This window comes from Rutilus rutilus (assembly GCF_951802725.1).
Source record: "Rutilus rutilus genome assembly, chromosome: 1".
Classification (NCBI taxonomy): domain Eukaryota; kingdom Metazoa; phylum Chordata; class Actinopteri; order Cypriniformes; family Leuciscidae; genus Rutilus; species Rutilus rutilus.
Genome location: NC_140209.1, coordinates 12,505,146 through 12,523,292, shown reverse-complemented (window position 1 = coordinate 12,523,292; position 18,147 = coordinate 12,505,146). Strand labels below are relative to the sequence as shown.

Here is an 18,147-nt window from a genome sequence, read left to right as displayed (position 1 = left end):
TTAATTGTTTTAGGAACCTCAAATAGGTTATATTTTAATTGTTGAGTATTTTGCGCTACACTCTAAAAAATGCTGGGTTGTTTCTGTAAACAAATTGTTGGGTTGATTGTGCTGGGTCAAAAAGTTGGGTTGTTTGGGGTACTGTAAACACATTATTGGGTTGCTCATGCTGGGTCAAATGAGTTGTAAGGGGGTCAATTCACAAATAAACGCTGGTTGGGTTATTTTGACCCAGCAACTGGTTACTTTTTTCATTCTTTGCGGAACTTTCTGGATTCTTCACTTCTGACTTGAGGAGCACGCCACTCGGAGCAGGCAGTGTTTTATGGTAAGTTATGAATGTTTACCTATATTTTTAATAAGTTGTGGTGGTAGCAGCAAGCTAATTTCACTGTTCAACATACAGTCCTTGATATGGAAGTGTGAGGGGTAACGTATTTATTCCGTGAAACATTAATTAGCCACAGCTAGCCAGTTAGAATTTTTGACAAAATGCCGCATGTTAAATCCTTAGTTGAAATTAAACCAGATATATCAGCAGCCTTTTTGAAAATTTTAATTCTAAATTCATCATGTAATTATCGTAGGCCTATTCATTGTGGACGTTGCGTATTTAAAAGTGAGAAAAGCTTTTGTATGAAATCCATACGCGCAGTTTCCCTCACAGGGCTCGCACGTAAAATCAGCGGGAAATGAGTCTCTAATGTACGTTAGGCTAGCTAGTGAGTTGTGAGTGAAAAGTCTGCTGGTGTCGTTTTAGAAATACTCGTCTGAAGAAGTGACTGAGGTAAGTTCCAGCACAGTCTGCGTGTGTCTTGTCTGTAATGTCTCGAACCATCGTTTCTGCCAAAAAAAAAAAGGCTTTCAAGAGCCTTGATATAGCCTTTTTTAGTAAATGTTTGACTTGCAATCTTTATAAACATCGACTGAGGAAAGGAGAAATAGCGCCAGTTTTGAGAAGAAAAGTATACCCGTTTAGTTGAACGAATGATCGTCAATATTTAAAACTTAAAAAAATTAAACTTACATGATAGCCTACCCTGTCATCTTTCATTTTATTGTGTGCAAGTTAACATCTAAACGGGCGATCATCAGCGCTGCCAGTCAGGAGATTAACGAGCAGCTTTGTGAATTTTAATGTTAAAGACACTTTATCAACATTACAGTAATATTTTACTTTTAATAAAATAATGTTTTATTTTAATGCCTTAATGTTGATAATATTTGTCAAAATTACTCTTTTATTACTATAATTCAGTTTGCAATACTGAATGCACATTTTGTTTGTTTTTCACATTTGGTCATTTGGTAATGTTTGCAATAATTTGAATTGCATATTCAGTAATAAATTGATACTTCCACAAAAAAAGCTTAACTTGCATGTCAGTTTTATTGCAACACTCTAAGTGATTGTCCGGGAAGCAGACACACTCTGTCAGTTTAAATTTAAACTTAAACGCATCTCTTTTACCTGGAATTCATATAGAACATTATACATTTCTATTATTCAAATCAGTTAAATGATTATTAGGCTGCATAGGTCAGCCGGAACCGGGGACACTTTCCTATAACACCTGATGTACTCATTATTTAATAAGAAGAATGGCATCTATGCTAATGTATGTCTTTCTGTTCATTCTTAAGTTTACTGAAGTCAGCCGGATCCAGGCCGTAAGCAGATCAGGTGGACCTGCGCCTGGACACATCCATGACGCTTTCCTGAAGTGCCAGCCTCATCAGCCCTGTGAAGGCCTCATAGACACGACTGATCCTCAACAAACTCGTCTCCATACTGGTGTGATGACTCCGACTTCCAACCAGATGGAACTGGATAAATATTCTGAATGTTCTTATTCAATCTGACCTCTGACCTGTAATGCTGCCTGGATCATAATCATACACTGTTCGCTCGATGGCCAGAGGAGAACTGAATGCCTGAGCCTTCTCTCAAGGTTTTTTTCTCCATTCTGTCTCTGATGAGTTTTGGTTCCTTGCCACTGTTGCCTTGGCTTTTGGCTTGCTTAGTTGGGGACATTTAATATTCAACAATATTATTGATTTGCCTTAAGGTGGACGATGACGCAATTTTCTTCTAGAAACAAACTTTGTTGTATTATATTCATGTTACAGTATCACTGAAGCTGCTTTGATACAATCTGTATTGTAAAAAGCGCTATATAAATAAAGATGACTTGACTAACAGGTGAGGACCAACATGGTTGAATATTTACAAAATGAGATGACTGGTGAATTGCTGCACATTCTGTCCCTCAGGGATGAAATGAGGGGGACATGTCAGACCTTTGACATTGATTAACATTTGTATTTGATAAAGTAAAGTATTAAAGAAATGTATAAAATAAAATAAAAAATGAGATTGAAATCATACAGTGGCCTCTCTTGTTTATTGTAGATAATAATTATTTTACATTCATAATATAACAAATATTTGTTTCTAATTTTATTAAGGCAATGAGACAAGAAATAACCCAGCACATGAGTAAGACTTAACCCAGCAAAAGGGTTAATTTCACCCACTGGTTGGGTCAAATGAATGACCCAGAAATGTGGTCAAATGGCAAAAACCCAGCACTTGGGTCAAACCAACCCAGCGCGTGTTCTGTCCAATAGTGACCCAGCAGTGTGGTTAAGGTTGGGTTATTTTTTAACCCAGCAGTTTTTAGAGTGTACTCTATAATGATGTTCTAGTTAAGGTCATTTGCAGCATATGTAGGGCCCGAACATAAACTCAAGCCCAGCAGACTGATCTCATGAAATGGCATATGTATGACAACACGCATAATCGCTTTTCAGCGTGTTTATCAACGCCGTTGACTTAACGTTACATTAGGCTACTGTATATATAAATATATATGACCTACCCCAACCCCGTCCCTAAACCTACCCGTCACTGGGGTTAATACAATTTATGAGTCTTCCCCTACCATCCTAGGAAAAAAAATATTGCTCCCCAGATGTAGATATACATTTTGCTCCGTTTCGCTCGGACATAGACATGCACGCGGAATCACTCTGACATTTAACGGCGTAGACATAAACGCGGAAAATGACGGTTCGTTTCGGCGTGGACATACACGCGGATAGCTCAAAATGCGTATAGATAACACGCCACTTGACTTGAAAGTGGCGTGTATGTTTACGCAAAGTCATGATGTCATGTTGAGCCCAGGGGCCCCAGACCTGATCTTTGTTCTTTTTACTTGCACTGTTTACTTGTCTTTAAATTTATTAAAATACTTATAATTATTATTATTATTATTTTGTGATGGGCCAGTGAAGATTATTGCAGTGCAAGTAACAATCTGAACCAAAATTAACCTGTAGAAAAGCTCATTTGTGTTGAGCCCTGCAAATATCAAGACCTGCTTCTTTTGTTATAAAATAAAGTTTTGTTACGGGGAAAAAATAATACAAAGTTAAAACTAGGAGTTTTGCCTGGCCCACCCTACATCTCAAAGCTGGAGCCGAGGCTGGTGTTGTTTAAAGTTCATAGTGATTGTTCTGACTTCATGAAGCCTCATGGTGTGAATGAACTTCAAACTGACTAGAACAAACTCTTTGAAATGTATATATGATACTGGATATGAAACTGTTAATAATGTAGACAGAAAGCAATCTCATTCAGTGTCAGTCATGTGTGCAGTGAAATATAATTTATTGGGCATTTAAAAACTATTGAGAAAATTAAAAGATGGAAAGCTCAAAAAGCAATCATATCAGTATACTTCATGACTTTAAGAAGTACAATTATTCCTGATTAAAGCAGAATCAGTAGAAAATAAGAAAATGGACAATAACAATGAGATGTTGATAAAATTAGTAAAGAGTTTAATCAATCATTACATGAAGAAAATACAAACATTAAGAGCCAAAGCATCTCAAGAGAAGAAGAGAAGTTTCAAAGATACTGTTTAGGTTATTTCCACTTCTATTTCTAATTTCAAAAAATAAGAGAGAAGTCTTGTGGCTGACGCGTGTTCCAGGATGCTAAAATAAAAACGAACTCTTTCTCTTGAATCACGGTTGCAGGTTTATTTTAACAAACAATATGTGACTTCTGTATATACAAAATAAAACGTTCCTTCCAAACACTGACTCGTGCACATGCACGTCTAAACTGACAGGAAAAAACACGGTCAGAAAAACCGTGCGACTCCTTCTCCATCAACCCTTATCTTTTTCTAGCACCGTCGTTGTCTACGTGCTTAAAGTGGCAGTACTTATTGAAATTACAAATGCAACGCTAAAATACAATTCTTAATTATCTACATTATAAATCCTAAATTATGAATTATGTGGATCATGAACAAAATGAAATATCAAATATAAACTTATTTTACGTTCTTGAATGTAAAACAAACATTTGGCACCTACATTACCGGCCCCTAATTGTTCTAGTAACAAATACCTTAGAACAATTACTGTATTTCTCTTAACTATGCACAATAAACAATATTCACATTAGAAAATATTCTAATTTCTCACAAAACAAAGATGCTATTAATAAGCAAGTTAAATGTCTATTGCTTAGTCATTTAACCTTTCCAAGATATAAAGTCCATTACCACTCCATTTCTTAAGGAGAAATAACAAAAAACAAAGAGAGCCAGAGGTTACTAGCACATGGCTCATCATTGGGGCTTAGTCTTTACCACTAGCCCAATCAGATTCCACAAGCAGACAAATCTTCGTAATGGGTCGGTCCAAGATGTTAGTCTTTGTCTTTATCCTTACTCTGCGAACAAAACCCTTCTTATCTGGGAAAGCTTTGATGATTTTGCCCATAATCCAAGAATTTCTTGGCGCACAGTCATCTACGAGAAGAATGACGTCACCTTCTGCAAAGTTCCTAGATGCTGTGGCCCACCGCTGGCGCTCTTGGAGTTGAGGTAGGTACTCTTTAATCCATCTCTTCCAGAATAAGTTGGACATATATTGCACCTGTTTCCATCTGCGTCGTGAGTAGAGGTCGTTTTGGTCAAACAATCCTGGCGGTAATAATGGTGTTGTTTTCAGTAACAGCAGGTGATTGGGTGTGAGAGCCTCCAAATCGTTAGGGTCACTGGATACCCTAGTGATCGGTCGGCTGTTGATGATTGACTCTGCCTCACATAAAACTGTAAGAAGGCCTTCCTCATCAAGAATTTGCTCTCTTGCAGTGGAATTCAGCACCTTTCTGACTGATCTTATCAACCTTTCCCACACACCACCGTGATGTGAAGCAGTAGGAGGATTGAATGTCCATTTGATTCCATGGTGATGGAATAGATGCTGAAACTCTGAAGTGTTCCAATCAGCAATGGCAGCCTTCAGCTCACGATTGGCAGCAACAAAGTTTGTACCGTTATCGGAGCGAATCTCCTTAACTTGTCCTCTACGAGCCATAAAACGCCGAATTGCATTTATGCATGAATCTGTGTCTAATGACGAGGCAAGCTCAATGTGCACTGCACGAATGGTCAAACAAGTGAATATGACTCCGTATCTTTTCAAGAGTGTTCTTCCACGTCTCACCTCGAACGGTCCGAAATAATCTACACCTACTCGGGTGAAGGGAGGATCATCTGGCATCACTCGCTCTTGTGGAAGATCAGCCATTAGTTGATTTCCAGCCTTTCCATGTAAACGTCGACACGTCACGCACTTTGCAATTACTTTTCTGATGGCTGTGTTGGCCCTCGGAAGCCAAAACTTCTGGCGTAATTCAGAGAGCATGTGATTGCGCCCTCCGTGTCCAGTCTCTTTATGTATCTGTTGGAGAATTAAATCGGTGATATGAGAATCTCGGGACAAAATAACAGGCTGTTTGTTACTTTCTGGCATAGCTGCCCGACTCAGTCTCCCACCAACTCGCAACAGGTCATCTTGAAGTACAGGGTTCAGTTTATACAAGTGACTACTGCGCCTCATACTCTGTCCTTTGTGTAAAGCAAAAATCTCTTCTGAGAATTTCTCTTTTTGACAGAATTTGATTATGTCAAGTTCTGCTTGACCCAGTTCTTCCACTGTAAGTTGTGTATGCCTAAAGCTTGCTTTGAAACGATCAATCTGATTTTGAATCAGATGTTGACTAAAATCTAGGCTGTTCTTTGTATTAGACGCACACAGCTCTCTGCGTTTTTGACAAAGACTCCGTAACAAGGCTTTAAACTTCAGGAACCATGCCACAGCTTTTTTCAACTTAATCCATGATGAGAAGTAGTTGATCAGTCTCATGAATGGAGTAATGTTTTCTTCCACTTCTATTTGGTTTACTGTGACATTTTTGATTTCAGGATCATCTGAAGTGATGTCTGTGTAATTCAATGGAATGCTGGGCCAACACTCTTCAGGACTGCGAAGAAACTCAGGTCCAGACACCCAAGTCGTGTTCTTCACGAACTCATCCACTCCTTGCCCTCTAGAGGCGCAGTCAGCCGGATTCTTGTCTGTGCTGACATGTCTCCACTGATCCACATCAGAGTCTTTCAGAATAGATGAAACTCTGTTTGCCACGAATGTGCGGAAACGAGTGGTCTCATTTTGAAGATACCGGAGTACTACCGTACTGTCAGTCCAAAACATTGAATTTGCAAGATTCAGTTGTAGTTCTCTTCTTAGAACACCATCCATCTTGACAGCAACAGTAGCAGCGGTTAATTCCATTCGAGGAATAGTAGGAGGTCTGAGAGGCGCTACTCTGGATTTGCCCATCATAAACGCACAATGTGTCTCATTGTTTGCGTTGCGCAGGAGAAGGTAGCTGACTGATCCGTAAGCATTCTCACTCGCGTCCGCAAAGTGATGTAATTGAGCAAATACGCAACTTCCAAACCCTTCAGGTTTGAGACATCTTGCAACTGAGAAATGTTCTAAAGCAGAAAGACTGACTAACCAGTCAAACCACCGTCTTTTCACATGCTCGGGTAAGTCGTCATCCCATCCAGTCTTCAGTCTACACAGTTCCTGCAGCATAATCTTCGCTGGTAAGACTACAGGTGACAAGATGCCTAAAGGGTCATAGACTGATCCAATGACTGACAGAAGACCTCTTCTTGTAAATGGGCGATCTCTAATGGTGATCTTGAATTTGAACGTGTCTGACTCGACACACCAGTTGAGACCGAGAGCCCTCTCCAGAGGAAGTTCCTCATTATCCAGATCCAAGGTTTTCATTTCTGTAGCCAGTTCAGACTTCGGGATTGAATCGAGCACTTTACGTCGGTTGCTCACCCATTTGTTGAGACGGAATCCTCCATTAGCACAGATCTTCATAAGATCCTGACACATTAATATGGCTGCCTCCTCTGTGGCAACAGACTTGAGACAGTCATCGACGTAAAAATTCTGTAAAACCGTCTGAACCACTTCTTCTCTGAACTGCCCACGCTGATCTTCAGCACACCTCCTCAAGGCAAAATTGGCGCAACTGGGTGAGGATGTGGCCCCAAACAAATGCACAGTCATCTTGTGCTCGTTCAGTGTTTGATTGCAGTCACCGTCCGTCCACCAGAGGAACCTGAGTAAATCAGAGTCTTCATCAGACACCTTTACTTGGTGGAACATTGCTTCCACGTCCGCCATAATCGCAACAGGCTCTTGTCTGAATCGGATAACAACACCAATCAGACTGCTGGTCAAGTCTGGACCCTGGAGAAGTTGATCGTTCAGGGATGTGCCTCTATAGGACGCTGCACAGTCAAACACAACTCTCAATTTCTGTTTGACAGGGTGGTACACAGCGTGGTGTGGTATATACCACACTTTCCCTTCTTTGTGCTTCAGTTGATCATTGGACAATTTCACTGCATACCCCTTTTGAATCAGGTTGTCCATAAAGTCTGTATACTCCTGTCTAAAGCAGTCATTCTTGAGAAACTTTCGCTCTAAATTGTGTGCTCGTTGCTCAGCAATTGGGCGATTATTTGGCATGTTGACCAATCTGTTTTTGAGGGGTAGACATAAGGAGTAATGGCCGTCTATCAGTTTAGCAGATTCCATGACCATATCCATAAACTGATGGTCCTCTCTGGACATTTCCACTTCATCATGCTTTCCACTTTCGGGAAAATCCATTTTAAACTGTTGTAACCACAGATTTTCTAAACGGCTCACTGATATGCGGTTTACCACTGTCTTTGTTGGCTTTCTCTTGTCTGCATGACAGCAGGTTTCCCTCCAAGGTCCGTTCACAAACCAGCCTAACCTGGTCCGAACTGCATATGGCCCATCACCAACACTGCCCACCACCTCCCACGGCTCCATAGCTTTAGGTACGTTTGCTCCAATAAGCAATCCAATGTTAGCTTCAATTTGAGGTAAGTTTATGCCTTTAAGGTAGGTCCACCTTTCAATATCCTTTTGTTGTGGTATGTTTTCCTTTCCAACAGGTATTGACTTTTGCGTGAAGACATCTGGAAGATCTATGAATTCCTCACCAGACAAACTACTGATCTCCAAGCCCGACACCTTGTACGTACAGACGGGTTTCTCTTCATTCATGGTTCTTAGTAGTATGTCAGTCTTTCTCCCAGTGAGCTTCAATTCATCCATCAATGCTTCTGTACAGAACGTGGCTGAGCTACCCGGGTCCACGAATGCGTAAGTTTGCACCACTGTTTTCCCCTTCCTGGCCTTTACTTGAACAGGAACGATTGTAAGTAAACAGTCATCTTCCCCGGCCCCATTCAGCTCACAACCCTTTGATTCTGCATTAACAAAAGCACTTAAGATTGTTTGAGTTTCACTGCTTTTAGTATTCTTCTCTGATTCCACAGCTGTGTTCCTTTTCTTGATATGTAGCAACGTAGGATGAATTAGAGAACACACCTGACAACTAATTCTTCCTTTGCAGAATTTGCTCATGTGCCCTTGCTTCAAGCAGCCAAAACAAAGTCCTTTTTTCTTTAAGAACTCTATCTTTTCATCATGTGACTTTTCTTTAAGTTTACCACACAGGTCTATGGAGTGCTCACCCTCACAAAAGAGACACGTCTGCGTTGTTATCATGGAACTTGTGTTTTCTCTTGACTTTGTGTTTGGATTTTGTTTGTCCAACTGTACATAACTTGTGGTGAATGATTTCTTGATTACACCTTTTCTTTGCTCTTTATTATTGTTTTGTTTAGTTGTAGATGTTTTGGCAGCTGTGCTATCCTTTATGTCGCCAAAGATTGGATGAAGTGCAATTTTGGCTTGTTTATTTATGAACTCTACCAAATCCATGAACTTGACTCTCCTGTCACATCGTTCTTGAACCTCACATGCAACACTTCTCCATTTTTCACGTAGCTTGTATGGAAGCTTTGTTACAATTATTTTGAGGTTTGCAACATTATCAAGCTCCTCCATGTAACTCACTTCAGCCATGGTATTACGGCAAGCTGTCAAAAAAAGTGAAAACGCATTGAGAGCTTCTGCATCTTCTGGCCTGATAGGCGTCCAATTCAAGACTTTGTTCATATAGGCCACAGCAATTTTGTAATCATTTCCAAAGTATTCCCCAAGTAACTGTCTGGCTTTGTAATAACCTTCATTTGGATGCATATGAAGACAGCTCTTTATTAACTCCTTAGGCTGTCCACTTGTGAACTGCTCTAAAAAGTAAAGACGATCCTTAGGGCTTTCAGTGCGAGATTCTACGCCATGCTCAAAGGCTCTTACAAATGTATTGTAATCAAGAGGATCACCACTGAATACAGGAATGTCTAATGGTGGCAAAGTCATCATTTTCTGTTGTTTCGCTATCAACTCTGTTATAGTATTCTGACGAGTCATAACACTACAAAGTGTTTCAATTGCGTGATCATCTGTTTCATTTTTCGCTGTAAACTGATGGGTGCCTATAGGATGAGGCTGAAGAGGTACGAATTCACCACGTTCGTTTTTTGTGTTGGTGACTGGATTTCGACTTGCAAGTAATGGAATACATCCAGAGTCAATTGTCGTTGCATGCGCAGGGCTCACTTGTGATGAACGCTCATTTTCAAAATGTTCTAAAACTCTTAATTTGGCATCAGAGGCAGCAATTGCCGTCTGTAAATCTAATTCTTCTCTTTTTGATTTTAACTCTGCTTCCTGACGCTCAAGATCTTGTTTTTGTTTTAAAGCCGCTGCCTGTGCAAGCAATGTAGCTCTTTCTATTTCTGCTTTAAGGCGCACTGAGGAAGTATTGGACACTTTGCTTCCAGTGGTTGAACCACGCTTTTTGCTCCTACTGCTCAATGCAGACACAGCAGAGACGCTGTCAGAAGGATGGATGTCTTCATCACAGTGCCTAGCTTGTTCTAAACGCTCCTCAGCTGCTTTAATCCACAGTTCCACGTGTTGAATAAATCCATGTATACGACTTGCATTTGGCTCATACCAAGAGCTTTGATCCTTCTGGAATTCTTCCACATACATTAATTGCTCTAAACTGTCATTCATCTTGCTCAATTCTCCAAATGAGTCTTGATAATTCAAACGCAATTTCTGTTTAACTGTGTTCACGTTAACATCGTCTTCCATTAGTCTTTCAATCTGATTAGCTTGGCTAGTTAAATGTCCTAACTTGGCCTTTCTAGATTGAATTAACTTATGCAGCTTTTCTTCAATAGCCTTCTCTGTCATTTTCGATTCTCTTTTTCCACAAACTAGATGTCCAGTAGCTTCGTTCATTTTGGCAAACTTCCAAAAATAGCGAAACAAGTTGCAGCTTACCAAAACTTTTTCCACACGCAGTTAGTTACCGTTCATCTTCTGTGGACGGCTATCCTTTGGTTCCTTGTTAACGTTATCCAAACAGTCCGCGATGTCCACGAGCATCATATCCTCTTCCACACGAAGCAAAAGGTTTTTCTGACTAAATGTTTAGGTTATTTCCACTTCTATTTCTAATTTCAAAAAATAAGAGAGAAGTCTTGTGGCTGACGCGTGTTCCAGGATGCTAAAATAAAAACGAACTCTTTCTCTTGAATCACGGTTGCAGGTTTATTTTAACAAACAATATGTGACTTCTGTATATACAAAATAAAACGTTCCTTCCAAACACTGACTCGTGCACATGCACGTCTAAACTGACAGGAAAAAACACGGTCAGAAAAACCGTGCGACTCCTTCTCCATCAACCCTTATCTTTTTCTAGCACCGTCGTTGTCTACGTGCTTAAAGTGGCAGTACTTATTGAAATTACAAATGCAACGCTAAAATACAATTCTTAATTATCTACATTATAAATCCTAAATTATGAATTATGTGGATCATGAACAAAATGAAATATCAAATATAAACTTATTTTACGTTCTTGAATGTAAAACAAACATTTGGCACCTACAGATACAGTCCAGTTTCAAAGATACATGAAAGTATATCTTGTAATATCTTTCTGGTGAAAAACAGTTAAAAACAAGTTAAAAATTAATATCAGATTCATTTCTCTCTCAAAAGTGTTATGGTCTCTTCTTCAGCTCCCTGAAATTCAAATTAGTTTTCCAGTGTGAATTTTCTGGCACTCTTTCAGTTCATCTTCTGTAGTAAAGGACACACATGTCTTTTCTGCTGTAATATTACTAATGAATCTTCTCCTTTGTGTGAATCTTCAGGTGTTTCTTCAGGACTGACGCCCAATTAAACAGTTTACCTCACTGATCACAGTTAAATGGTCTTTCTTCAGAATGAGAAGACGTGATTTCAGAGCGAAATCCTGAGCCGCTTCCCAGTGTGAACTCTCATGTGAATCTTCAGACTTGATTTACATTGAAGCATTTTTTACACTGAGGACAGGAGACAGATTTATTGCCTTCTGTTTTTTCCCATCATGCAGCGAACCATTGCACAAGTGTCCATGGGTTTTGCCTGATCTCTGATCAGTTTTAAACATTTGTAGATGTTTTAATTAGACATTTGCATAATTAAAAGGAATAATAGTTAATAGTCTCTTATTGGCCTGTTTAGCTGAGTTTTTAAAAACCCACATGTTATACAGATCCTTAATATTTATGATATTAAATGATATGTTGATTGCATTTAATCATTTAATCGAATGCAATGGTTTGTAAAAGGTGTTTTTATGCATGTTTGGCCTGAGCTTTTGCTGTATTTACACTATTCTGACCAGCGTGTGGCGTTTTAAACGTTTCAAAACTTGTAAAACTAATAAAAGCTTGGTTTTTCCCATCATTCAAATCTTGGGTTATTTTTTCTACCCAAACCCTGGGTGGAGCCTTTTGGGTAAATCTTTTGGGTTATTTTTCAGTGTTTGGGAAGTTTTTGTGTTACTCAGCTCCTGGGTCAGACGAAACAACCCATAGTTTGGGTAGTTTTTGTGTTACTCAACTCCTGGGACAGACGTCACAACCCATAGTTTGGGAAGTTTTTGTGTTACTCAACTCCTGGGTCAAACGTAACAACCCAGAGTTTGGGTAGTTTTTGTGTAATCTAGCCAAATAATAAATTCCTATAGTAATTGGAAAAAGTTTTTGGGGCAGACCTGACCTGTTGAAAAGAGATGGTATTCATCCGTCCTGGGATGGTGCTGCTCTTCTCTCTAGTAATATGGCACATATATGGGATCAAATTCCCGCTAAATATATAGCGGTCACGTATCAAAAAATAATAAGCGTCAATAAAAAATATAACACAAAAAAATGAAAAATCAATGCAAAGTTAACCAGAATCTCAAACAACGCAGTCACGGAAATAAAAATAATAAGCGTGAATCAAACATTTAAACAAGTTTAAAATTATATTGCTCAAAACTGAAACATGCATTCAAAATTATCTTAAACGCACACAAAATGGTAAATGGACTGCATTTATATAGCGCTTTCACAGACCTATGGCCACCAAAGCGCTTTACATAGCCTCACATTCACCCATTCACTCACTCACTCATACACCAACGGCGGTGTCAGCCATGCAAGGCACCATCCAGCTCGTCGGGAGCAGCTGGGGTTAGGTGTCTTGCTCATGGACACCTCGACACTTGGTCAAGTGGAACCGGGGATTGAACCACCAACCTTTCGGTTTGTAGACAACCTACATGAACCACTGAGCCACTGCCGCCCCAAAAAAATCATGTTTTCTGCTCTTATTTTCATTTTTTTTTATGCCTGTGCTCTTTTCTCCTTTGCTCTTATTTCCACATTCTGCGCTTGCGTTTCCAAAAGTTGCCGTTAGAGTTTCATGTAAATCAGGGGCGGGTCTAATCACCATTGGTCCACTAGTTCTAGATTGACAGCTCATCCTCTAGCCAATCAATCGAAGAGGGAAGTTGACGTCACTCCAATGCGACTCATGAATGCTGTGGCTAATTCGTACAGGTGTGAAGATGGATCATCAGCGTCAGCCAATCTCAGGTAATTGAACATGAATATATTGTTAGTGGGTTAAATGTGATATATTATAGGTGCATTAACTGATCGCTTTAATTTGTTTGGATAATTTCACTTAATGTTTCGTGTATATTCACAGGCAGTGTCAAGGCTGCTTTTAGAGAGACTCTTGTCGTGACTACAGGAAGCCATGCAGCGCTTGCCTCTGGACCTGGAGTATTTATATTTTATTTGCACAAATGGCTTGACATTGATCACTGCACACACAAGTCGTGTGCATATGCCTCAAGAGGTAATGCAGTCTCTTTCGCACCTGTGTTCTGCACTGTCTAATCGACTGGACACAAGACGTACCTCTTCAGTTGTTGTGAGTGAAATTGCTGGACCAAGGGGATGTCCCAAACTAATTGCATCTGAGCAGCACCTCAGACATTTAATTGAACTTGGTCTGACTGTACCTTGCATTTCTAAACTGCTTGGCATGTCAACACGAACCGTGGAACGAAGAATGCACGAGTTTGGCATTACAGTGAGGGGAACATACAGTCACCTGACGGACGAAGAGCTAGACAATATTGTGGTTACAATCAAAACAACATCACCACACTCCGGTTACAGAATGATGAGAAGACACTTAAAAGCTCTTGGTCATCGAGTCCAGTGGAGCAGAGTCTGGACCCTATGAATAGAGTTGATTCAGCTGGAGTCCTTGCTAGGATGTCACAACTTGGACATGTTGTGAGAAGATCCTATTCGGTTCAGGCACCTCTGTCCCTCGTGCATTTGGACACCAACCACAAGCTGATCAGGTTAAATTGTTTTTGTAGATGTTACTTGTACATCAATATATTTTATTATGTTTTCAAAACTGTTTAGGTAAGATGTTCTTTTGTTATATTCAGATATGGCTTAGTAATATTTGGGGGCATAGATGGCTACTCAAGAAAGGTAAGTGGTAGATTCTATAGTCATTAAATAAGTGTAAAGATGTTGTAGTCATACAATTTTGTAGATGCTAATAACTTCACAAAATGTGTTATTCATCAGGTCATGTATCTGGGGGCTGCAACCAACAACAGGGCAGAGACTGCTCTAGGTTTCTTCCTTGAGGCAGTAGGGAAGCACGGAGTTCCCTCACGGTATGTACATCTATCTATCTAATATATCTAGCATAGTCTTAAAACCCTCATCAAGCATTTAAACTTAAACATTAAATTTACTGAACTTTCTGGCCAGGCTTTCTCAAGCCAACATCAGAGATGTTCTTGTCGTTTTTTTACTATCTGTCTTAACATGTAGGGTAAGAGCAGACCAAGGAGTAGAAAATGTGGACATTGCGAGGTGGATGTTCACAGTTAAAGGCTGTGGCAGGGGAAGCTTCATTTCAGGCAAAATCGTTCATAATCAAAGGTGTTTTATTTATTTTTTTAGGATGGGTAATTAACTTTCATTTATTATTATTTTTTTTAATTTATAAAAGGTTGTTTTTGTCTTGCTTTTAGGATTGAACGGTTGTGGAAAGACGTTTGGATGTCTGTTTCAAACGTGTATTATGACGTTCTACATGGTTTGGAAGACAGTGGCTCTCTTTATCCATCCAATTCCATTCACCTTTTCTGTGCCCATTATGTGTTTCTTCCACGCCTCCAAAGAGACCTGAATACTTTTACAGATGCATAGAATGACCATTCAATCAGAATGGAGCCAAATCTTTCGCCCAATCAGTTGTGGGAAATGGGAATTGCACAGAATGCAGTCGATGTTTCATCAAACATAGAGGTATGATAGTAGTAAAAAAAAATAAAAAAAAATAAATATACAAAATACAATATGTTTTGTCTAGTGTTTTTTTTGTTTGTTTGTTTGTTTTTAATCCAGGACCTCGACATTTTGCTGCAAGATGAGACTTACCCACTGGAGAACACTGGAGTAGTGGTCCCTCAGATTGAGTCTCTGCTCTCAGAGTATGAAATGGCACATCTCAGGACAACCATTAATCCAGTCTCAGAGTCCAGAGACTTTGGCCAAGATATCTACTTATCGGTGTTACATTTTGTGCAGCAGCTTGTTGAATAGCACTTTGAAGCTTAAAGTATCAGACTGTAATATCTAAGTATTAAACTGTCCATAGCACATTGTAGAATTTTTGTAAAAAAAAAAGTAATGTGATAAGTGAGGTGCACAAATAAAACAAAAGCAAAGACTTTTAAAAGACTTTTATTTGAATTAACATGCAGGGCCCGGTTTCCCAAAGCGTTCTTATCTCTAAGTAGTTCTTAACCTATTCCTTAACCTCTCTCTTAACCTTATGGGACGGTTCCCGAAACGTTTGTACGCTAAGTATATCTTTTGTAAGTCACACTTTCGTAAGGTTGGTCTGGACCATTCGTAGCTCTCTCTTAGCGTTGTTGCAGGTCTAAATGAATATAATTCTGAAGTTTTAATACACCCAGACAGTATTAAATTAGGCTAATTCAAGTGTTTTCATGCAAAGAATAAAATTGTCATTACACTGATTGTTGTTAGATTTTTAATTATATTATTATACAATATTATTAATTTAATTAAAACGCTCTTTTAAAGGCCAGTGAAAGCATAGGCTACTGTCAGCTAAGTCCTATTCGGACGCTAATATTGTTTCTCATGGGCTCGTCCGGTATTTTAAACATTTACAGGGGTAAGTCGGTGATTTTAGTGCCGCCCGAATCCATAATATCAGTGTTTTTCTCACCCAACCCGCGGAAAAATCCCTGGCCAAATTAGTACCTTCTGTTTTTTGACAAACAGGTCGTGTGGTAATTTAATTGCCGTCTGAATCCACATCTCTGAGTTTACAAGAGATTCAAAATTCACGGTTTAAATCCTTTTTGATCACTGCCGAGCACCGTACGCAAGATGTAAACTTTTATTACTGAAATGCTGGAAAGTATTTACAAGAACAATATTTCATCTCAGCTCCACCTCAGCGAACAAAACTGGGAAAGAGAATAAGGCACATACATTTTTGAAAAGTTTATTGTGGCAGCAATATATGTTACAATTTTAAAATATGTAGGCGGCATAGGTTTGATTTTGAAATTGGTGGGGACGGGGACATCAATATAAATATATTTTAAGTTTTGATCGAAATTATTGCTAAGGATATATCAGTGTCACTGGATATTGGTAGGGACACGTCCCTAGCGTCCCTACTAAATTCTACGCCCCTGGGCTAGGCTATTATAGGCTATTATAGTTTGGATTATTTTTTATAATATCCAATAATCATAATAAATTGCAATTTCAACTATTTCTGAAGTGCTTCATTTATAAAGATCACCGCTTTCTCACATAAACAGCCCCTGCACGAGAGAATAATTGATTGTCGAGCCATCGATATCAAACAATTCAGCAGCATCGCCACGGACAGCGCCGGGTAACGTCGCACGTAAGAAGGTATATCTTAAGCAGCTTTCTAAGGTATGGTTCGGGGAACACACTTAGGAACATAAACACCTTTGGTAAGATATATCTTTCGAGCTCTCTTAACGCGCTAAGAGTGAGCGTTATCGGGAAACCGGGCCCAGATACCTACTGTAGAGGCAGACCTCTACACAAAGGTTCCCTTTGAAAACCTGTAACTTAATGAAATGTAACATTAGCTCCTTAAAACAGATATAGTATTATTTAAGGAGAGCTCTATAACAGAGTGGCTTCAATTTGAACAAAAATATTAAACTGCAATTGCAAGTTGCATAATATCTTAATTCTGATTTCAGATACAGAACTCTTAAAAGGCTCACTTTTAAAACATTTCAGAATAAAGAAAAAAAATTGAAAATACAACATATAAAAGTTGTGCAGACCTCCAACAGGTTGAGACTGGAAAAGTAAAAAAAAAAACTAACACTAAAATATATGCTTTATGAAACAACTCAAATCCAGCACTACAGGATATTTAAACCCTGCTAAATGCTTCCCCTGATTGTATGGCTTGTACAATTATGCATTTAAAGTCTTCATACGTAGTCATGTGCGCTACCGGAAAAGTAATTGTTTGAGTGCAAGCGCTCACTATTGGGTAGCATATGGTGTGCTGTGTCATTCGCTCTTGACAATCATGGTCAAATTTAAAAACAATAAAAACTGAAACGCGTTCTGCTCTGAAAGCAGTAGTGGCTTATGCCCCTGGCCAGTAATCCACATGAAGGTTATCTTTAGTTGGTTGACAGGATTTCCTTTCTTTTGTCTTTGCCACTGCTTGAGCCCCCTCTCTAGAAGATTGTCCCGTGAAACACAGATGCGGAACTGGTTTTCTGAATTTACTCGGCTAGCAAGCAGCTTCAGAAGATCATCTAGACTGTGTCAGGAGATACTGAGATGGTAACCATCATATACACTGTAACACTCAGTGAAACTTTTTTTGAGTCTGTACTAAATGAAGAGTTTACTATAATACTTGTTGAGAGCTTGAATTGCCTGGTTAGAGAAAAAAAATGTATTAGGGCTAGATAATTTCAATGTCACATTACCTCAGATGGAGAATTTTCTAGTTTCATCTCATCCAAATTGCTTTCTGAAACAAACTGAACATCTGTCTGCTCCAATAACAGAGAAATTAAAACAAAGTAGCTCATCATAAGCATGTGATCAGCAATCTGCTGACATAAAGATACACTAAAATATTTTGGGATCCTTTTGAAGCTGAACAAAGTAATATATCTATTATTAAGTCAACATGGAATGTTAAATTAATAACCAAAAATTAAACATTTAGTCAAAATGCATGCACCAAAACCATCATGAAACCAGCAAATAATTAAACAGCATTAATCCAGTACCTCTTCATTTGAAG

The 18,147-nt window shown here is 39.1% G+C and overlaps 1 protein-coding gene across 2 annotated transcripts in view; it reads right to left on the bottom strand.

The window, feature by feature from the left end:
* LOC311287787 (uncharacterized protein) overlaps positions 1-18,147 on the bottom strand; it is a 449,286-nt gene that overhangs the window by 411,658 nt on the left and 19,481 nt on the right. The gene's annotated exons all lie outside the window — the stretch shown is intronic.